The 23218-nt window shown below is 43.7% G+C and overlaps 1 protein-coding gene across 6 annotated transcripts in view; it reads left to right on the top strand.

Annotated features, from left to right (window-relative positions):
• The first annotated feature begins 6345 nt into the window (after positions 1-6345).
• Positions 6346-23218, top strand: part of zmiz1a (zinc finger, MIZ-type containing 1a) — a 112891-nt gene continuing 96018 nt past the window's right edge. For 3 of the 6 annotated variants that reach the window (XM_072703800.1, XM_072703793.1, XM_072703796.1), the window contains exon 1: positions 6356-6478. The gene's annotated coding sequence lies outside the window, so the exon portion shown is untranslated. Of the gene's footprint in view, positions 6479-6700; positions 6818-23218 lie in introns of those variants that run through there. The other 3 variants (XM_072703794.1, XM_072703797.1, XM_072703795.1) reach the window with 3 other exon arrangements.

Here is a 23218-nt window from a genome sequence, read left to right as displayed (position 1 = left end):
GCACGAAATAACACAGTCTCTCCACCTAAGAAGAGGGCCATATAAAAATGAATGACTGCTGTGACCAATTATGTCATTTCCCAGATTTATTCCTGCCAACTCAGATAAGCGTTCAGAGCCAAGTGTCCTTCAGAAGCGCTGCTCTGAAAACGGACCCAGCGCATCACTGTCAGGAACCCTGGGGGGGGGGGGTTTAGGCCGAATGCGTCACACAGCGCCGGCAGCATCGCTGCGCTGATGCAGAGCCGTTGAGGAGCGTGGTTGGTGTTTAAAGCAACAGGCACACACACACACACACACACACACGAGGGTCATCTTCCTGTAGAGTAATAAGCTAACAGGCTTGGCAATTGGGCTGACGGTAAGAAACGTATGTATTTACTTCTCCTAATGTTCCTTGGATATTATCCTGTGTACAAGGGCATGTTCCCAGTGTCTATCTTTAATACACACATCCCCAGATCCAGTAGTTGTCTAAGTATTACCCTCTTTTTGTTATTTACCTGAATACTACACGGTTGTTCGGTTGTTGGTCATTGTTGTAATCTGTTTATTATTAATAATTAGGCTACAACCATACATGCTGCATGTTACTATATGATAATAACTGATTCACGGCTTAAGACAATGCGTATACCATCTATTTTCTGTAACTTCTGTGTGTCCTATTTGGGGCCGCAGGGCCTTAACCTGAAGACTATGGACGCAGGGCAGGGCAGGGAATAGCCCAGGATGGGGTGCCAACCCATCGCACGGCAGACGCACAACACCATTCACTCACACACGCACACCTATGGACAGTTTGGCAACTCCAATTAGCCTCAGCATGTTTTAGGACTGTGGGGGGAAAGCGGAGAACCCAGAGGAAACCCCACGACGAAGAACATGCAAACTCCACACACAGGGTTGAAAACTGAACTCCGGTCCAGGAGGACCAGCCACTGTGCTGCTCTCCTATGCATATACATTACATGTAATTTGGCTCAGGGGGTTAGGATGCTGTGCCTGTGATTGGAAGGTCAAGGGCTCAAATCCCAGGGCCTACAGGGTGATGTCACTATCGGGCCTGTGTGCAAGGCCCTTAACCCCCAATACCTCCTGCCACTGACTTACTCTTGACCATCTCTTTGGATGTAAACACCTGCAAAATAAATGAAAATATATACCTGAAGGATACTTTGCTTGTTGGATAAAAAAAAAATGAAATTAACAATTTTATTCTCTTGTTCGATCGCATGGATGGACAGCAGGCACTGTGAAAGGGTCACTTAAAGATGTTTTTAAGCTTTAGTCACAATGATATGAGGTACTGATGCATATTGGTGAAATCCAATTATAAATCCTGCCATACTTAGCAGCATGAGACACTGTAATATTTGGAGTTACATTTTGACTGACATGAAGAATAATCTGTTATGCTGTCTATACATGGTGTAACAGAGTGGTTTAGCGGGGGGCGGCGATCTATATGAAATGTGCATGTAGGACTCGTAACGTGTTGTAACTCACTGAGGTGAAAGTGTCTTCTGACATGGAGGTCAATCGTTTAATGGTTTTTAGTTTCAGTTGTTAGAACTTTTTACAGTATTCTTGTCAAACTGGACACTAGGAAAAACACTCAAAGTAGTACCTATGTAAAGAAGCGGAGTTCCCTTTCAGCATCCTGGTGCCCCAGCCCCTGAACAAACCGTGTTCAGAGTCTTGCTGAACCCAGTGCCATCCACGCACATTTCCAGCCAGGTCGAACTGTTAATGCCAGCCACACCATAGAGAATTTTATTTTATGTCTGTAAGATTCTTAATGTCATAAAATGACACGACTTCTTGCCCAGTGATTTTTTTCCTGATTTTGTTGACCGATATCATTTTGTTGATTGATAACTAAGATGTAAACTGAGGTACATTAATTTTGCTAAATGAGATGTACGATGAAATGTAGCTTGTCAGGGTGCCATAAGAGTGTATGTCTTTTGAGTATGTTCTGTCATGGCATCTGTAGGGTTAGTGGAGCTAATTTGAGGGTCCTGTAAGGCTTTAAGCCAAGGACACTCATATTTTTCACTTCAGCATTTATCGTAAATATCAGCACACCATTTCTTTTAGGCAGTTTAAACCTTGAAAAGGCTGATATAGTAGATTTTCAAGGGAAGCAAAATTTTACACAGTGAACCAACAGGAGGCAGTGTAACGAGTTGTAAAAAGTTGAAAGGAAAATAATCTGCGCATCTGATTTTGGCAAGTAAACGACTGCATATTGAATTAAACCGATGCATTCATTTATAAATATAAACTAATTAGCAGATTGATTTCCATAGAGTATCATCACTGAGGATCTTCAAGGAATTGATTTCAAGAAGATACACCCAGTTGCCAAGGATAATGGTTTTGCTGTCTGTATCGTGCATTATATCAACTGATACGGTCTTGGTATTCAGCCTGGCAGCTGTAACCACTGGCCAAGAGCTTCTGGCATGTCACTCCGAATGTCTGCTACTCCGTGTGCGCCCTGTGCCCTGTAGCTACTAGCTGCGAGATCCCCGGAGTCAAGTGTCATGTACTGCGCCACATCTGCTACCACGGCTCTACGACTCGGGCCTCTTCACAGCGATGATTATTGGTCACCGAGGTGGCGGCTGTCATCGAATGGATAGCGCGGCTCCCTTGGCATTTAAGCCAATTATACAAAATGGCACCTCGGGTTTGAAGTGTTTATCCAGACCAATGGCAGAAGTCACCTCCTGCTGTAAGCAGCCCGCCTCCAGAGCGCGAGGAACACCTTCGCTAACCTTGTCTGTGTACCATGTCATGTAAGCTCTATTCGGAGGTCACTAGCATTACCACGCTGAATCTTTCGGAAGGAACGACTCCTGTCAGCCTGGGCAGATTCCATCGTTTTTTTAAAATACACTGCTTACATCGCTTTCACATTTAATTCAGTCTACTGGGTTCTTCTTTTCTAAGTCAATGTACTGGCATGAACACTACATATCCAAGTGCTAGAGTCTGCCGTTATTTCAATTATCGTCTTTTGATGAAAGAATAGTTTACATTCAAGCATCTACTAAAAGAATTTAAGCAATTGCAACCATTCCTGAGGAAGGATCGTTTTGATTAATAGTTTTTTTCTTGTTAGCGGCTGTTTTCAGATTTTTTTAAAAGGGAGGAAATGACTGAATAGTTGAGTATTGTAGAGGGGTTTTTTTGAGAAAAACATGAAAGGCGTGTTTCACAGCAATTTTATTTTTGATGATGGTCTTTATTACAACATCTAAAGGAATCTCTGCATGATAATATCTCGGTAATAAGTACTAAAAGTAAGATTACATAAATACTGCCTTATTCGATGACATCAATGTAATATGTACATTTTTAAAAAATAATATGATAATTAATACATAATGTTTTGATTATATATTAATTTGGGTGATGTTTTGTATAACAGTTTCAAGTCAATACAACAAAGGCTGTCACTCCCTTAACTGTGTTATTTTGCATTTAATATTGCACTACTTGTTTCCATTAGACTCAGCTCTTTACATAATCTGATAATAGTAAAAGTATTGTGAGTGTCAGTGTTTTATTGTCATGCGGAGCATTTGTTTCCGAAAGGCATAATACTGAAATATGTTTTCGTGAAATTTACTAAACACAATTGATTTGTGTGACAAAACAGGGATGATCTCACAGCGCCGTCGAAATAATCAACCAGCAGTTTGGAACAAAGGCAAAAGCGTTTGTTTACTGATGAAGTGTTTCCGGATTTACTTCTCACAAAGTTCCTCTCCCTGGATTTAGGCTCCTCGACCTTTCGTAAATCATACTTCTTAACCACAGCGCCACCTGTAGTTCGTCACTCTCTGGAGCCTTATCCTGTCACAGATTAACCTCAGCTGCTCATAGCCAGCTGACCATTTTGCGAACCGGGTGAGAGGTTCGTAAAAGTTAAAAAGAACCTCAGCAAGGCTCTCAGTAGAATGTATATTAATGTATCAAAGTGTAAGAGCCAGGATTAACTTTCATCTGAATTAACACCAAGACGGATGACACTAATGCTTCTCAAATAAAGCAGAGTCAAAAATATATTAACAATGGAAGCTTTTTATAGAATTTACATTGCTTTTGAAATAATGTACAGTGCGACAGACAGTTACCATTAAGCGCTGCTGTTTCACACCTCCAGTATTGCGGGTTCAAATCTGACTGGATGTCTGCATGTGTGGTTTCTCTCCTGCGGTGTACATGTGGGTTTGGTCCCGATGAGATTATTTCCTCCCACATGCAATGCAGGTGATATATACTAAAGCTGCTTGTGTTGCATGACCGCGAGGTAGCCTGTATGTTTGTGTTGGGGGCCTCGTGCTGGGCCCCGAGTCCTATCCGGGGCCCCCCCTGTTCTAAACCCTGTGCTTAATGGCACAGGATGCTGATCTCCGTGACACTAAAACCTGATAAATGGATATGGAACCGAGGAACATGGGTGCATGGACGTTTCACGCTAAAGGTTGTACAGCTTTTCATAATAAAGTTTAAACACACAAAAATTAAGGCTGCCTTTAAGTTCAGCTCTGAACCGATAATGCAGGTTTTTGCCATCAGGCTTACAGACAGATGGAAGAAGTTGCAACGTGATCGTTCCATTGTGTGTGATCGTCCCAAGTAAATAACAGAAGTAAATATTAGAAAACGGCAGTAATATGCACTCCATCCAGGGGATGCCCCAGCCGTCCTGTACTGCATGGGACAGGTTCCCAGAAGACTGATGGATGGAGTTTCTATTGGAGTAAATGTTTTTAAATGTAATGTAATTGTAATGATTTGTAGATGCACATATGGAAGACACGAGTGAATAGTTCAACATTCTGCTGCTTCGAAATGAGTTTGTTTTTGCACATTATTGAGCGTTGTTAATTTCTCCAGTGCTACTGATCTGTCTGTTTGCTTGGACTATAATTGTATGTGCTACGATATCAAATTAAACAATGTAAACATGTCAAATATCAAACAAAATTTCTACATTCCAAGTGGTAGAAATATGACTAAAACGATATAAAATTATTTAAATATAAAATTCTAATTTTTTTCCCCCAAGGTAAATGAACCAGAAAGACGGCAAATATAAAAGACATACTTAGACAAAGTAAACAATATTTACATGCTACATACAATAAAATTATAATTTACGTAACTATGAAATATACATAAGTAATAATTTTCAATAGTTTAAAAACTAAAATTTATATAATACACACGAGTATTCCCATATGGCATACGTATAACGATTTTAAAAAGCATAGTTTTAGCCATATAATCAAAGCTGTAGAACTTGCCTTGCAGCAGCGACTGCCGTTGGCCGAGTCCGGCCGCACCGGGGGCTCGTGTCGCGGCGCTGCTGGCACGGTCATTGTTCCCTGACGTCAGCGCTGAGCCGAACCCGCTGCTGCCGCTGCCGCCGCCGCCGCTGCTGCTCTCAGACATGTCTTTGTTATTCAGAGCTTTCCATCGGAGACCGGCGAGCCCGAAACTGCGGAGAGCGGGACAGCCTTGCGCTGGATCTGGGGCAAACTTAAGGCGTCCTCATTCAGTTGAAGGTGCTTGGACTGAAAATAAGCAGCATCCAAATTCTTCTTTTATTATTTTTAAAATTACTAATATTATTGTTCTTGTTATTAGCAGTACTATTATTATTATATTATTATTATTATTATAGTAGTTGTAGTAGTACTTGTAGTAGTAGTAGACTTCACATTCTGTATTATAACTGATTACACTTATAATACCAGTTCAGTCATAATTATAATTAGTATTAACGTCGTCTTAAACAGGACACACGCTGAAATAAATTGCCAGCCAATCAAAATCTTTTTGCCGTAGAAAGCTATGCTGTAATTAAAGCTATACTGGCAATAACGGAGTTGTCGTTGTTAAGAAAAAAAAAACTACGCTGTTGATATTTTGATTGTCACTGACATTCTGGAGCAGAAAAATACAGAATAACAAACAAAATCGTGGGTCAGTACAAATAAAAAACAACAATACAACAACAACAATAATAATAATAATAATAATAATAATAATAAACGGACAAGAACGAACGGTTCTGTAGTTGCGGTCATTCGTTAACATGCCAGAACCGGTGCTGCCCGAACGGCGCCAGCCCAGAACTGCAGCTTACGAAGGCGGAGCGCGGCTTCCCCCGGCCGTGGCCCCGCATTCCGAGGGGCCGCTCCCGGACACTCCGGGCCGCGTTTTGGCGGCAGCCGCCGTGCATGGCCCTTCGGTAATAGAATAGCCGATGTAATCTGACACTCCAACTTGCTGTGCTCTCTGCTAGTTGATTCAGTTACTCACCCACTGACGTTGAGTCCATTCTCGGTGTTTGTTACGAGAAGGGGGGGAAAAAGAAGATATTTAAAAAAACAAGATCCGAAAACACACGGGATTTTCCCCCTTTTGCTCTCCGCTCGGATAGGATACGTAAGTAAGTGCCGCGTTTGTTTCCGTATCTGGTTTCACACCTATTTCGCCTTGTGCCTGGGAAGGTTTTGTGTCTACTTGGATGAGGATCCTGTTCAACAATGGAGTGGCGGAGCACTTAAAGCAGCAGCCGGGAGCTCGCCGCGTCGGGGAGCCTTTATTATGGTCATTGCTGTTATTTTTAAGGGGGAAGCACCTCGATCCGGATCGGGATCCGGGCAGGTTGTTCCCGGCGCTGGCCGCGTTTCGACGGTCCGAGGCGCTACTCCGTATTATGTAGGTTATGCCTGTAAGCGTAATAAATCAAGACGCGATCAATCAGCCGGAGCCGGGCGCCCTGGAGGTGGGTCCGGGTCACTTTTATTATTATAATTATTATTTTGTGAATTCTCGCCGCGTTTGTAAATCTGAGGCATTTTACTCCAGTTCGCAAACGATTTCGGCTGCTCGTTTTTCGCTTGACAAAATAAGGCGTCACTAAATAACTAGTTAAAACACGCTTGATCCGATGCTGGGCTCCGTGCACCGTTTCTGACTGCAAAACCGATGTTCCGCGGTGTTGTGCTTTTCATGCATGCTGTCGTAACAGTGTTGCTGAATTTTAACAAATAAACCGGGTGAAATTTTGGGCCAGATCATTCCTAGAATGTGTGCAAAGTTTTTATTTTTATTTTTTGTACGGGCTGAAATGCAGCTCGATGTGGGATATTTTATATGTCTGTCTTCATTTTTAAATATAAATTATTACTGTAAATTCCTGCTGTCTGGATATGCCGTCATTTGGGACTGAAGGGCCTCTCGTTCAGGGCAAGCCGGAGGAGTAGGTTCCCTTTCATTGCAGTACATCTGTCCAGGAAGCAAAAGAACAGCCAACTGGAAAAAAATAAGCCAGACAGATCACCCTGCTCTGCTTTCTAACTATTGTCAGAGAGAGAGAGAGAGGGAGTGAGTGAGGGGGAAAAAGAGCGAATACTCACAGAAGGACTGCTTGGCAGCAGTAAGGTCTACAGAAGGAGCACTACTGAAATAATCATATAACAACAACTAGTTTTAATAGAGAGAAACTGTAATAAACGGTGTCTATTTCTTTTTAAAAGGCATGCTTAAGGTGCTCGTGTTCCACATGGAACTTGCATGCCTCCCTTTTGCATTCTTTCCTCTTAACGTTAGTGTTTGAAATATTAAGCACAGATCAGCCTTTCCATTAACATAACATCAATGCTCACGTTTACTTGAAATTGCTTTATTGCAGGAGGGGGGGGGGGCTGTCACGGAGAGGTGTTTTTAGTGGATTGAAGCTATTTTGTCCCAGTATTGAAGAGCAAATGGAGCAGTTTGTGTTCAGTGAATTCAGAGTAATCCTGTGGGCCATCTCCTCATTTCCAAGATGTAAATGAAGCTAATTCATTGTAACAGCAGCTGCATGACAATAAGTGTCCGGGTTCAAGTCGTCTTTTCCTTGTTACTCGAACGTAAACCGGTGGGCTTGGAGCTTATTTTCAGTTGGGGGGTCAAATTAATAGCTGTGCAAGATTTTTTTCCCCCCCACTCTGATCTCAAATGGAAGGGAATATCCTGGGGCAGAATAATGTATATTAATGTTTATCTATTCTTTTACATTTCTATTCCTGATCAAGCATGCTTGTAGCCTGCTTAACATGGTGAAATGTCTCGTGGTAGATGATGTCTTCTGGTAAAAAAAGAGAAAATTTTAAGCATTGAATTGTGTGTTTAGCAGGGGGAACAGAGGGTTATGATAAACTCTGGGGTTGTCATACATTTTTTTTTTCTTTTGGAGGAAATTCCTGCGCATGAAAAACTCTCAGCGTTTACGTCCTGAGCAGTAATTAAAAACAAATGCAGGTATTATCAAGGAAGGCTCTGTTTACATGTTGTGATTGTAGTCGCTACACGTTCTTAGTGCTACATTAAACGATGTGTTTGTTTGTCGTTCGGGTGACAATAAGGTTGCCGGACCTTGGTTTAGAAATGGTGAATGTCTCTGGGGGGGCCAAGTTAAGTTTTCTCCCCCCACCCCGATAGTGGGGCCCCAGTTTGAGCTTCTGAATTACCGAGGGCAGAAGCACTGTGCTGACCTTCTTCTATTCAAGTTGAGGATGTTGAAACACCACCAGTCAAACAAAAGGCACATTGAAACTGAGATCTGCAAACCAGCACGTGTGGCCCAGTGCTGAAGCAGACCATTTATTAACTGGCTTTTCCACAAGCTGAAGGGAACAGCCAACAAGCAAAGGAGTATTTATAAATGCCTAGACTGGTATTAAGCTCTTGTTTTACCCCGACAGGCTTGCGGACACCCTTCACTCATTTGGCTTTACCAAACGCCATCTGCAGGTCCCACAAGACCACAGCGCTCGAAATTAGGCATAACTTTTGAGGATTCAGACAATGCATCTGGAAAAATCCGAGGGGGGGGGGTTAGCTTTTTTTTTCCCTCCCTGATCGTTTATCACTGTGGTCTGTAGTTTTTAGCGTAGATCTACAAAAGCAGCCACATGAGAGGTATGAAATTGCAGAGTAAGTTCCAGCCCAAACTATTTTACGCACTTTCTAGTACTATAACTAAAATCTACCTGTAAAAGTTTTTTTTTTTGCTGAGTAGTACTAATCTACAGCTACATTTATAATTTTCACTTTCAGATAAAGCTGAAGTCAGATGCTTAACGGTCCCACGGAATTTTGCTTAGAATTTAATGAGGGGTGTCTCTGTGGTTCACTTCACACTGGGATTTTATCGAGTGCTGTGTTAACCTGAGAAACTTTGGTAGTGTACACACATTTCATCTCTCCATGTTTTGATTTGAATGTTAGCATGCAGGAGGTTAGATTTAGGCCATTCTCTTAACGTCTCGTAAACCTTTCATTTTCATTGTTGGGCTTGCATGAGCAGGAAGTCTCTAATTGCGTGACAGCATAGATTTTGGAAAATGGTGCTTTTGTGTCTGTGTTTTAGAATGTGTGAGACCCCTCTTATCTCTGTATAAAATGGGCATTTAGTAGTAAAATTTCAGATTTTAGGTTGTACTCATATAGCTAATAAGTTGACTGATTTGTTAATCCGGCTGGTAAGTGTGACATGGTTGTGTTAAGATAGTAGTCTTGGGATATTCAGAAAGTTGAACATAGTAAGTAGGCAGTGCAGAAATTTGTGGCTTATGATATGAAAACTGATTCTTCTAAGACTTTAAGGGGTGTCTTTGAAAGAAAAAAAAAAGTTTCAATACATGGCGAGAGATGAGCGTTATTTATGAATAACGGTTCACCACGATCTCTCTCCCATTATGTCTCTCTATGCAGAATGAGAATCAGAAATGCAGGAGGACAGCGAATTTGGATTGAATGCGGATTCATTGCCCAAATAGCAGCACAGATTATAAATAAACAGCATTAGAGCCAACCATTCTCCATGTTGGTGTGTTTTTCAGTGTGAAGTATGGGAAAATGTATTGTAATATCATCCCTTTCTTCCTCATGTGAATCTGTGTGGCTGTCATTGTATTTGGAGTTTCTATTGTGGGATTAAATTGCTTGGGGTGTTGAGGTAAGATCAGGGAGGGGGGAATTTATGGGAGTTGGGTGCAGGAAATGGCTACATTGTGTATGTATGTGTCTGTGTGTGTCTGTGTGTGTCTGTGTGTGTATGTGTGTGTGTGTGTCTGGGGCTTACCATGATGAAGGAACTCGTTACCGAGGCTCCAACAGTATTGGTCAGAATTCCCAAGGTACTAGCATTCATGACGTCATAAAGTGGAATGCGTTTGAACTTTGCCTGTTTTTAACTATATGCTAAGCTTTGTCTGAGATGGCAGAAAGCTGGGGAAAAATTTCTGTTGAATTGAGCCGTGGTTTAACTTGCTTTTTTTTGTTATTGCACAGTGCTGAGTGGTGTTATACAATATGCTCATTTTAAAAAAAAATATTACGCTTAAAGTACCATGATTAGACTTGGGTGTGAGTCATTCTGTTTGCACTGTATTGGGTATTCAGTGCTGCTAACAGGTAGCAGAGGACAGATTAATGCTGGATCTCGTAGCCCTTTTCTGGTGCGAATGCTGAAGGAGGTGTGACTTCTGATTGGAGCATGGTGAGGTCGACCACCACATGTTCCTACTGAAAAGACACCGGAACTGATTCATTTGGGTCATGTTGACAGCCTCTTAGTTCTTACTAGTGGGTTCAGTGCAAACAGCCTCAGACACGTGTACCATTGGATTCAGTCAATATATATTTTCTTCATCATTACTTTTGACCTCATTGTGGAGTATCTAGTGTGGTGTTCTGTTTTTTTTCCTTGTGGGACCTCTTAGCTAAATCTCACTTAATCTAATCTATCCCTCTCTAATAGACTGGGAATGGTGCTACACCATAATAAAACGCTTAAATCTTAAGTCCATGACAAACCGACTGCCGCTATACAGTCCCCCCCCGATCCGTTAGACAAACTTTTGGTGTGAGACCACAGAATGACCTTTGTGGATGGGCTGTTGGGCTTCATTTGGAGGATGGATAGATCTCAAACTTCGATACACAAAGGGCAGTGCCGAGTGAAATTTTTCATGTGATCAGAGACTTTTTTTTTTCTTTTTTTTTGAGAGCAAAAGGCTCCTATATGTATGGTTCAGTAAAAGGACAGCTAAATATATATATTTTAAAATAAAAAAAAAAAAGAGTTAGTCTCATGGCTGGGAAAAATATGTTCAAGTGAGCATGAATATCACACTACATTAAACTACGCACTATATTAAACTGTTGTTTTGCAGTAAGTAGGTCAGGAGAGCGGAGTCGTAATCGTTAAAATCATTGAAATTAAAGTGCGGAATTTTCGATCATTTTCTGAAAAGGAGTGTGATTAACTTGCAGAATGCTGGGTGAATAAAGAATATGTGGATTTGAATCGGTAGCATTCCCAAACCTGATTTGTCGGTACCCCTTTGATTGACGGCTTGTATGTCGAATGGGTTGTAGTTGTTCGGGACCAGGTCGTTGTTTCTGTGTCCTGCAGTAAATCCAAATGCTTCCTTAGTATGGATGATGTCTCACTTGCCTGCTTTTGGAATTTCCATGTTCACCTTTTTGTCGTCTTTTTCTACACTTTTTTTTTCCTGGCAGTATTTCTTTTTTTAATTTCTTCCCCAGCACTCATCTGACTCAAGGGCACCTCCTTTTTGAAATAGGTTTCGTCTTTGCGGGGGGGGGGGGGGGGTTGTCTCCACTGTCATTGTTAAAGTTTTTCCCAGAGAATTTATTTATTTTTGCTTTGTCTTGTTTGTTCTGACTAATGTTGCATTCATTTCAATCGGAAACAGGAAAATATCGGAACTTTTCCTTCAGTGAAGTGTTAGGGTCACGTCAGGAAGTTCAAGAACCAGAAGGTTGCCGGTTTTATGGTCCTCTTAAACTCAGTCTGCAGGCAGATGTGTAACATTAATGCAGCACAGTTTTCTTTAAAGAGCTGGTTTTGTGTTGATTCCACCCCCCCCACCCCATCCCCCCGGTAAATGCATGAACGTCACCTTTGAGCTTTGCTCATTCCAGTGTGACCCAGTGCTAAAGTAGGAATTGATTACAGTTCATGCGTTAACACGTACCACACGGAAAGGACTGAATTCCACTGTGAAAACATGTTGTGTCGAGAGGGGGTGGAGCTAAAGTGCTGCCCCGGTATCTCGCCCCATGGGACACGCCCCCTTTCTTCCTGCTGGGGCCCCGCGACAGGTGCAGCCGGGCATGTGCCATGTCTGCTAGGAAAATCCCACTTTTTACAAGTCCTGTGACACCAGCTTATAGACTTTATATACCATAGGCTGTCAGGAAAGTGTGCATGAACTAAAAATGACCAATTGTCCATAAATTAAACGGGAAGATACGTTTACACTGCATTTCTTTGATATCAATGGAAATACCAGCATTGCAGCTTGTTTCTGTTATTCTTCTGAAAAGACGTTTTAGGTGACTTTGGGTGTTGAGGATCTTTTGTTCCAATACGACATGACCTTGGCTTCCACTATATTGCGACTGAAAGGCCTTGCAGAATTAAATGCATACTGTAAAATGCCTTTGATTTACCACTTTGCTGTTGGGGTTGGGAAATGAAATGTTATGATGTTGGAGCACACCAACATTCCTGTAGAATTTCCATCGCAGGGCGACGGATGACCTCCGTTGCGCTCGCCGGATTTAATCAAGGAGATTTCCTCACCTCGGGAGAGTGATGAAGGAGATCCTCTGAATGTGTTCGAATTACATTGTGTGTTGCCTAGAGGGATTCATATTTCATTGTTCTTTGACATGGCAAATTAACTGGGATTTACTAATATACAGGGAATATGTTTAACCGTACCCTACCCCCCCCTCCCCCCCCCACCCCCAACATACACACACACCTAGAAGGAGAAGTGAAAGGACTTTGTGCCATTTGTTACCTGAGCAACTGCAAATCCCTTCTCAGGCAAAGGTAGGATATGCAAATGAAAGACTGGTTTATGTGAGGTGGAGTTTCAGTGGACATAAGCAGTCAGTGCACTGCAGTTTACCAAAATTATCAAACCACAATTGAATATGCTTTGCATAGAAACATGAACCAGTTCATTTTCTACTTTTGTGCACTTTTTGCTCTGTGATCCTGTGAGCTGACAGCTCTGGGCAATTAATGCTGACTGTCACGCAGAGTAATAAATCAGGAAGAGTAAACCTTGTGTGTGGGCGTCTGTCGGTGTGCATTTTCCTAACCTCGTGAGGACATCTGTAAGGATAAAGTCCTTCCTGAAAAGGGCGGTAAATCATGAAAAATGACCCTTGTGGAAGATATCTTCATGAGGCAGGTGGAAAAAAAACATATATAATATAAAAATACTGTTTATCAGTGCTCATACTCGCTCGAGTTTTGTTTGGGTGGAGTCGGGTGTTGTGTTGCACTGTGGCCAGTCTGCGTGGCGTCCTCGCCTTGACGTCGAAAGCGTGTGTGCAGGGATTGACTGGAACAGCCCTTGCCTGCCAGGTAGGGCCAGTTTCCCCGGCCTGCACTCGCTGTGTAAACATCGTCCATCCGCTCCCCCCCCCCCCTCCCCTGTCTCTTGTCCACAGAGCTCTCCCTAGTCTTTGGCTGTGGCCTTGGTGCCGTTTCCTTTGTGTTTTAGCGTTTCATTTTATTTCATTTCATGCCGCAAGCCACCAGGTCAGGAATACGGCTTATTTTCCCAAAAGCGCAATACGAGCTAGAAAACAGTGTCTTCTGTTATTTTGACAGGGGCTTGTGCCATTTCCTTGATTTAGCTGGCTGACTGGGGCCGCTGAGTCTCCTGCATTAGTGGCAGCCTTTATGTTACAATTTACTTATCGGTTTCATTTGTTGTTGTAGCTTTCGTGAAAATCGTAACGGATTTCTTAGCGGAAGCTTTCTCGGACGTCCACGCTCAGCGTTTACATTTTATTTTGGTGGTAATGGGCGGGACCCTTCTGAGAGGAACGAGACATCGTGTCTGAAAGTCGTCATCACAGTGCTCGTTAATTACATCAGTGATGAAGTCTAACTTGATAGTCTGGAGGAAAAAGGTCTCCCTCTGTAATAATGGCTGCCAGGAATCGTTATCAAAGTGTCGCTGATTTTTAAGAAATATTTGTTTTACCCTGTGTGGATTGTCAGTGCATCTGACGCGACCGGCTACTCATTTTGTTTGTTTTTAAGGTGACAAATTTGTTATTCATGCTGCTTTGTTCTGCTGGGTATTTTTCATTATTACCGAGAGCTGTATTAATTGCTCCATGATGAAATGCACCATTCTGAAGTAACTACTGTTTAAATTTATCTTGTATCTATGGTTCAGACCAATGAAAACATGCAATTGGAGAGTCAGCAGAAAAGCATCATCCTCCTAGGGGCTGCCCATAGAGTGCCACCCATTAGCTGCCACCCTCTGGGCATCGAAGCCAGTTGCTGCCACACAGATAGTTTCTCTACGATGACACTCCACCCCACCTCAGCCCCCCCCACCCACTCCAGCCCCATGGGAGCTTCTCTGTATATAAAGCACTGATGGTGTCTGCTATTTTTTGACCATCTGTTATAAAACGGGCATGTGGGAGTCAGCTGGCCAGGGGTGGGGCGCCCGGCACACGACGGGGCCCCCAGAGCATCCCCCCCCACGGCCCGTGCAAGCCACAGGCCACGTCCTGTTAGCCAAACCGAGACCACAGGCGGAAAAAAAGGTTGCATTATTTATTTTTTCTATTTGTCCTTTAGAAAGAATATATGCCGAAGATGTCTAACTGATGTCATAAAAATGCGATGGAATTGCAACGAGCCCCCCCACCCCCACACCGCCAACTAGGCATGCAGAGTCATTGCGAGGAATCTGTTCTGTGCTCCCCTTTCCTCTAGAATGACTGCCTGTTCCTTGAAAGGGAGGAATGTGGGTAACCAGATCGGGAATGACCTGTTGTATCGGGGGGTGGGGGTTGGGCATGGTGGCCCACAGCTTGAAAACTCCCACAGGTCTCTGTTGTGTGAGGCCTCGCTTTCACAGAGGCTCTCCTTCAGCTGCGAGAGTCCCTGAGCGACTCTCCGTTCCGTTCTTGTGTTTGGCCAATAAACAAACCCACTTGGACTGGACTCCTTTACCAGAGTTACTTGGATTTGAAAAAGGCAGCTTTTCTCGGTTAGCTGTCATACCCCCTTATTTGTAAGCTAGCCCCCCCCCCCCCCACCACCAATCTGTGGTCTGTGCCATTCCCTGGAAACCGCCCCTACGGCCGACTCGTTTGGTGGATTAATCCTCCCCACTGTCCAGCGGTCGGCTGGATCGCGGCCCTTTCAGCCGTGTGTTTTCATGCCGTCTGCCTGGCATAGAGCTGCACGCGACGAGGAAACTTGGGGGGGAAAAAAGCTTATTGCTTGCATCTGTATAACTTGTCCTATTGTGTGTCTTCTCATGTAAGGGAGGGGGTGGCTGGTGGGTGAGTGGGTGGTTGGGGGGGGCGGGGGCTGGATCACGTGAGGGGTAATTATATTTGTGTTGGGCCCTTTTCAATCTGTCACAGTAAATCTGTTTGACTTGTCACTTTGTAAATCATTACGGAGGATTAAAGCCTTGTTACAGGCTTAAAAAAAAATAGACGACTTTTGTGCTGTGATAATTTTGTTTGTTTCTGACAAGCCTGTTATGAAGATGTTTTTCTTCCCCTCCTCATTGCCCTGGTCTTTTTGTAAACATTAATTAGACTAGAAAGGTAATGTCTGTGGTGTTTGCTAGAGGTAGCTCTGTCGTTTAGTGTTCTGCAGGACTTCAAAGGAATGGGCACCTTTCCAGCATTTCCCGAAGAATTCCTTCAAAAATGATTGCGTGTGTTTTTATTAATTATTTTTTACTATTGTACAATAGTAAAAATGTGTATGCTTTAATGCCCGAACTACTTTTTTTTTATTGTGGACTCAGTGGATGGTAATTTTTAGTTTTCCCAATAGTTACTGGTTGCTGTGGGTAAATAGGGAAAGCTCATCTTTTTTTGTGGAAAATGTTGCTTAAGTACTACTCTGTGCCTAAGTTGTGTAAACCTGTACCCTGATTTGATTGGATATCTAAAGACAAACACTTGGCTCGGCTCAGCCTGGAAGAAAGGGTTTCTCCTAGAGTGGAAAAATGAAAGGTTTAAGGTTTTAACCTGGTTTAACCTGGATGTTTAAGAAGATCAAAAATAAGAATGAGCTTTGTGTGTTTGGACTGTACCTAGGGATTTAATGTTTTTAGGCACGAGAGCTCTCCAGAAAAGCCACATTGTCACTTTGACTCTGACTTTACGCACCCAAAGTAATCTGAATAAAACCAAACGCAGCAGATGCACTTTACTAAGATAAACAAAAGCATGACTTGTCTACCCACTTACTTGTGCAGTTAAGAACATCCTTGTGCACAGAATCACCACCTAATACTCCTTCAACAAAACCCCTTTATGTAATGTAGAGTATTCATTTATATGGAAATTAATGGTCGTATAATCGTAGCTGGGATGCTGTCAGGGATTTAACAAGATAGCAGTGTTTAACTCCGCTAAGTTGTGCATATTTACTTCAGACTCAATAAAAATAAAAAGGACTCCTTAAACAGAACTGTCGGGTTTTCCTGGGCATCAGGAAGACGAGGTTTGTTTGTAGATATCGCAGTTATTGAGCTACTGTTGGGTCTCCCTGTGGTTAATCTTGTTCCAGCTGTCGTTTATACAATGCAAGCTGCCAGACTCTGTAATCGGCGTCCCTTGAAATCTAGGATCCCAGCTAAGAGAAGTTTTATTACCGTTTGTGGCAGATATTCTGGTTGCCCAACAAATCTGGTGGTGGGGGGGGATTAAGATTTCCTCAGTCCTCGGAAGGTGCGTGTTCGGCTAGTTTTGAGTGACAGGGAAGTTGATGGTGTTCCTAGTGACGCAGGAACGCCCAGCTGTATGGGGCAGATAAGTGGCAGGTTAGGGTGATTTTCTTATAATTATGCAAATTCCCTCCCCCCCCGCCACCTGTATATAGATGGCTGGTTCTTTGTCAAATCTGCATTGCGAGTGGTACATTTAAATCAGCTGATCGTTGATTGGGAGGGATGTTGTAAGAGATGTTTAAAATTGCTTCTAGGAAATCTGTGACATATTTATTTGGTGTTAATAACACCCATAATCTGTATGTCATTGATATATTGGGTTTCTTCTTACATTCAGTTCAAGAATGTTGACATGTAATTGCCTTAAGGATCTTTTGTATTTATGTTAGAGATTGCTACTAGAGGGTGTAAAGACTAGTTACGGGTATTTAAAAAAAAAAATTTCCAGAGTAAGCTCTGACTGCAGATTTTTTGAGTTTGAGAAGGATTCCCTTGGCAGCCTACCCAGTGCAACATTTTAGCCAGTACTATTAGCTAGAACCACAAAGTCTACCACTGGTTGCATTCTCGCCTCAGTCCTGCTACGCAAAGTGTGGGTAGCATTGTGCTAGCGGTAAGTGAGCAGCCCCATGCAAGATAAAAAATCGACGGGATCGTTTCCTCAATACGTTTCAAGACTGATGCATTGTTAATATCGGTTAAGCATTAGCTGTCAGTAAAACGTCAGGAGGGTTTGGCCACTGTCAGACTGTCATGAAAATTTTCCCTGGGAGGGAAGGATTTTTTTCTTGTTCCCTGTGGAGATCCGATCAGTCTGTCAATGGGTAATCTTACGTTCTGCTGTAAACTCTTTCCTCGCCCTTTGTTTTGCATTTGCATCACTAACCATCGGCTCCAAGTAAAGCGAAAGCCCGTCCTGAAGTTAGCCCTGCTTCAGTTTGTTTTGATAGCTCTTTGCAGCCGGCGGACCTCCCCCAGATGGCCAGAGAGAACCCTGCCATTTCCTTTTAAAAAGAAGCACCAATTAGCATTACAGATAGTCTAATATCTTCTGAATTTTAGTGCGGAATGTATTAATTAACAGTAGCATTCTTCTGGCTGATTTCGATGTTTTTTTGCACTGTAAATAATAGTTCTCTGGGGGGAGGGGGTTGGGCAAGGAAATTAATGACTGAAATTTATCAGACCTGTTGGGGTGTTTGTTAGGGTATGTGCTGCTGAGTGGTGTGGGGTCCGCTCAGAGCACAAACTCAATTTTAAAACACAGGGATGTTGTCAGAGAGTAGTTGATTTATAGTGCAGCCGGTTGTTTGTTCTGTTTTACCTCAGACTGTATGTGTTCTTGACATTAGATTGTTTTCTTCATAATTAGCTTGGTTTTCATTATAATGTACTACCTGCATCAATGTGCTGTTGTACCTTTTTTAATATGCCTAGTTTTATCTTATTTTCTCATATACGAGACTGTGCAGCATATCAGCATATTTTTCTGCCTTTATTATTATCAAACAGAGTGAGATTAACCTATTAGACACACAGTACTGTAAAACCATCACATCAGATGCAACGAAAAGTGTCTAATAGTGACTGATGCTGACTAATTAAAAATATCTGAAAAACACTGCGCTGACCTCACGGCATGAGGTAGCTGGAAACCGTTAGTATACCTATCGTGCGACCCCCCCCCCCCCCCCCCTCCCCGAAATGCCACTGCGTGAGCTGGCGGTGGAGCACGGCTATCAACGTGGGCCTCGGCCTGCCAGTTACCCCCGGCTACCGGATCTGGTGAGGCATAGGTCCATCCACAAACTAAGCGAATGTTGGGAACAATTTGCTTCGTGGCCTAAAAATGAGTAAATACTGTATGAAGGGGTATAAATCAATCCCCTAATCTGACTCGCCGTGCGCCGTCGCCGTTGCGTAACTCGGTGGGGTTAAAGACGGCCGCCTCTGTAAATCCTACGTGACGCAAGTGTGTTTTACGTGTAACCTTGGTCCCGACCTGACCGTTCGGTTTAATGTTTTCATATAAATGTCTCAAGCCGCCTTGTTTATGTACCGAGAAGACAGGAAAGCATGCGGTGAACATCTGAAAGTGACGCGTGCAGAGTCGCTATGGAGAGCAATGTGCATTGCTGTCAGTTACAGTTGGAGGGGGAAGAGTACCTGTAATATCGGCGTTAGTGCTGAAAGATACATTATTTAAACAGCATGTCTCCTCCGCAGGCACAGCTTCTCAGAGTAGATTCTTTGTTTTTCCTTTGACCACCGAGAGTGACCCTCGAGTCTGATTATAGCTCTAGCAAGTAAATAACTAATGGTTACATTTTAAGCTAGCTGAGTAGCCCGTGCAGTCTAATGCACGCTAAATGCTTTCTGCAGTCCCTTTGCGCCTAGAGTAAGTCATTTTTGTTTCCTTTTGGTGGAACAAGAGATTAAATAAGTGGCTTGTGTCCACATAATTTAATGTCTCGGACAGGAATGTGTTTCTGCCCATTTTTGCATGGTAAGCAGCATGTAATACAGTAGCTAGAGAGTGTCTTGGACGCACAAGACTTGAGGCACTTGGCAATATGAATTTAGCTGTTTGATTGGATGTGGAAATGCTTTCAATATACATAAATATAAATGCCATGGGGGACCGCAAAATGAAAAGACCTGGAACCTGCCATTTCGGCGATTAGGTCCCTGTTCCCGGTAATGTTGCCAAGGAATCTTTTGTGAAGATGTTTCATCTTTTTGGGGTTTGGGCCCAGTGAACCTTCCTGTGGTGGAACTAAGCCTCACACAAAGCAGCTGGAGAAGCTGCAAAACTTCCTGAAGTCAAACAGGCTGTCAAACGTCAAAACAAAGCATTGAGGCACTCTTACTTCCTCCTCCTCTGTCATTTTGTTGGGTAGCTTTACTATCTGGAAACAGTTTATGGAGCTCAGTCAGGCTGCTCAACCAAGGTTTAATATCTGCAATGTGGGAGAACGACGGCAAAATCTGGAAGTGGCAATAGCAACCACAAAGCCGGTCTTGACGCTGAAGAATGGATACATTTTATTTCTTTGTGAGGTCTCTGCAGTAGTACTACTCCACAACTGAGCTTTGTTGCCATTTTCAGATTTGTGTGTGGTCAATGAAAGTTTACACAGTGCAAAATATTGCTGGGCAATCAACGCTGTATGTTTTTTAGGATCTCTGGGAATGGAGAGTGGTCGGCATGATTATGCTACCCTTTCTGGGCCCTCTATCAGCAGTTTCATCTGTACCCTCTGCAGATCGGTTTCACGCTAACTGACCAGCCAGGGTGAACGTGCCGGTTGAAGCGTAAATGAATTGTTTTACAGCAGTCATGGCACTTCTAGTTGCCCAGAACTGAATTGTCATCTAACTGCACTAAAGCTCAGAGGTGTTGCTAACATGTAGCGAAGCTGAGTTTTCCAGCTGAAAAGCGTCTCTGTGGCTAATTGGGCCCCAGTCCACAGTCTGAATTATTTCTTCTTACACCCAGTTCTTGGTGATATTAGTACCAGAATAAATGCTGAATTTATGAAGTCATCGCTTTGACACGGCTGGCTTTGTCCTCTCCTGGGAACCTTTCCGACGGGAATAATAAGGTATTACCACCATGATACGGCATCCTTTTGCCAGATGACCTCACAAGATAGAGGGGGGGGGGTGCCCACACAGACTCGCAAGCTCAAGATTCATTGATGCCTTTTACTTTTTTTTTTGTCCATGTTTTGTAACTAGCTTTAAAAACCACGTCTGTACCGTTCACTAAACGTTAAGGTCTATCAGTCGCACGCAGGAATGAGTCAGAGTCTTCCCTTCGGTATAATTCCGCTCAGCCCAGAGCTGTCCTTGTCTGGTTTAGTGGGAACTTGCCCCCCCCCCTCCTCCTGGAGATGGCTTTCCAGTACGTTAACGTGGCCGTCTGCAGCCAGCCATGATTTGGCCTTAAAGGAAACTCGGTAAAAGGTCCAAAGGGCAGTTGTCTCTCTTGCAAGACAACAATGAGTTTTGTGTGAGGTCAGGCCTCACCGAGGGCATGTAGGCCAGCCTCGCTGGCTTATCTGAAGCAGAGGATAGTGGGAGGAGGGGACTGTATATGACCCGCATTCAGGATTGGTCCAGTTTGTTCCCGAGACCTTGCAACCCTGTCCCCAGGGGTTTAGCTTGTGGTAATGGCAGTTTGAGGGCATATTGGGTCACCTGACTGCACTCTCTCTCCGGAGGTGACGTGTGGAGACGTTTATGGCAGTACCTGTTCTTTCCTAGTGGATAACAGCGCTGAGGACTGGCTGTGTCAATATTGACTTCGTTCACACTGCCACCGCCATTAACAATGGATGGAAGTGTTTTCTGAGGGTGTTATCGGGTGAGAGCCAGCGAGAGGCTTACACCCGTGTGTCAATTTCACTGCTTGGTGAGGGGATGTGTTGGGTTATTTTAGCAGTTTTTTTTTTCTTCTTTTTTTCCCCCAGCCAGAGTGTTTACCAGATTTTATCACTTGTGTCGCAACTAGCTTATGCATTTTGGAGAGCTAGACAATGAAGGAGAAAGTTTGGTTGTTAGGAGGAGGTGCAGTGTCAGAAATGCAGACAATACAGTATCATCTTGCTCAGAAGAAAATGAAAGTAATGAGACATTAGAGCTTGAGAAAGGTCTGGGGTATTTTTTTAGCATGAAGGTTGCAAACATGCATGGGACTTAACATTCAAATAGATGCAAGAAAAATACAGGCAAACCCGTAACTCTCGATCATTGTGTTGGTTCAGGTTGCTATAGTAAAAGCCCCATCGTGCGTATCCTTCTATGGCCAAACTTACAATCTGAATATCGCCCGGATGCAGTGCACGTCTTGTCTCCATCCAGGTCTCTGAATATTCACGAGTGCTGATCTCATTGCTAATGAGTGCGGAATCATCTACTCTTTCGGTTGGCTCAGTCGCTCTGCTGCTCGCGTGTCCTTTAACTGCTCCGTGAACTCGGCCCACGTGTGAACAGTAGTGCCGCAGTTTCATCTTCACGTGGTGTTTAGGCTGTCGGCTACTGATCTGGAGTCTCCCAATCTGTGTGGACGTTGTGGGCTTGACTTCCCTCAGGCTGGGAGGCTGAACAGACATACTGGCTGCCCCAGTGTCTGGCAGTCATGCCTCCTTACTCCACTGACACCCCCGAAGACTCTTTGACCCCCCGCCCCCCCCTCGCACCCCACCAGCTTTTTCTTGTACTCTACTCTCACTCTGAGACTGTCAGGTTCCTTGTATTAAGCCTACAAGGAGGTGTCAGTCCTACACAGCCAAACAAAAACTTCTGTAGCTGCCAGAGGGGCCGCTCTCCCTTCTCCGAATCACACAGCTGAAAGCTCGGGTCTCTCGCTCCAGCGCGAAGACCCGTGTCGTAGCAGAACCTCCAGGACTGGAGAGAGGATTTCCCCGGAACCCTTGAGCCTCTGACATTGTCCTACAGATGAATTGTTTCCAGGATATTGCAATGAGATCTGTGCTTTGTATCAAAGACTTGGAGGAAGGGTGGGCTCACCTCCAGGTTAAATCTTGATATGCAAGCCGCTTGCTGTTGTATGAGATTTGAATCCTGTCTGATATCTCTGGAGCTGCCAAGCTGCTTGATTAGTATTGATTGCTGGATGAATCGGCCACTTGACTAGAAGCTGAATCAAATAATCCCCTCATTCTTGCCTCAGAAATCTATTGTCCAGGGGGGGACAATTGTATCACAAGCTTTGTAGAAGGGAGGGGTTAGGCACACTCCCTGAGACTACAGGCGCTTTTCTCACACACTGTGTTCAGCTTCAGCTTTTGACAAGATTTAGTTTGGGAATGGAGGTAGACAGCCCAGAAAGGACACCTGAAGACGACACACCTGCGGCTGCAAGGACTTGTGTATTTTTTTCATCTCGCCTCTGTACAGACAAACGTAGGGGTGTCTTGAGGCCTGGGAGACCGCCGTGGCTTGCTAATCTCATACTCTGCAGTGTAATCTCCACTTCCCCTTTTGATGGCGAGACTCTCCTGCCACGATGAGATGAAGCGACCTCCCCAGGAGGAAGCAGGCGATGTCCGCGCAACATGGAGATTTCTACTGCAGCCGAGTTTATGAAGGCGGCGAGGAGGGTACCGTGGGGCACACCCAAACATGACAGGACTGTTGGGGGCTGTCTTGGAGCCACATTCTGCGAATGGAAACACGTTGTGAAATAGTTGCACTCTTATTAAGATAAGGAGGTATTTTACTGTGGTAGCCTTCAAATATCCTGTTGGTAAAATCTGTCCTCTTAGGCCAACCGAATTCAGGGTTTGTATTTGAATACATCCATCCCTGATTCCAATTGCTTATACTGGTCAGAG

The sequence above is a fragment of the Paramormyrops kingsleyae genome, chromosome 20, assembly GCF_048594095.1.
Source record: "Paramormyrops kingsleyae isolate MSU_618 chromosome 20, PKINGS_0.4, whole genome shotgun sequence".
In the NCBI taxonomy this organism is placed as follows: Eukaryota; Metazoa; Chordata; class Actinopteri; order Osteoglossiformes; family Mormyridae; genus Paramormyrops; species Paramormyrops kingsleyae.
The sequence above is the reverse complement of the archived record's forward strand: the minus strand, read 5'-3'. Positions and strand labels throughout refer to the sequence as shown.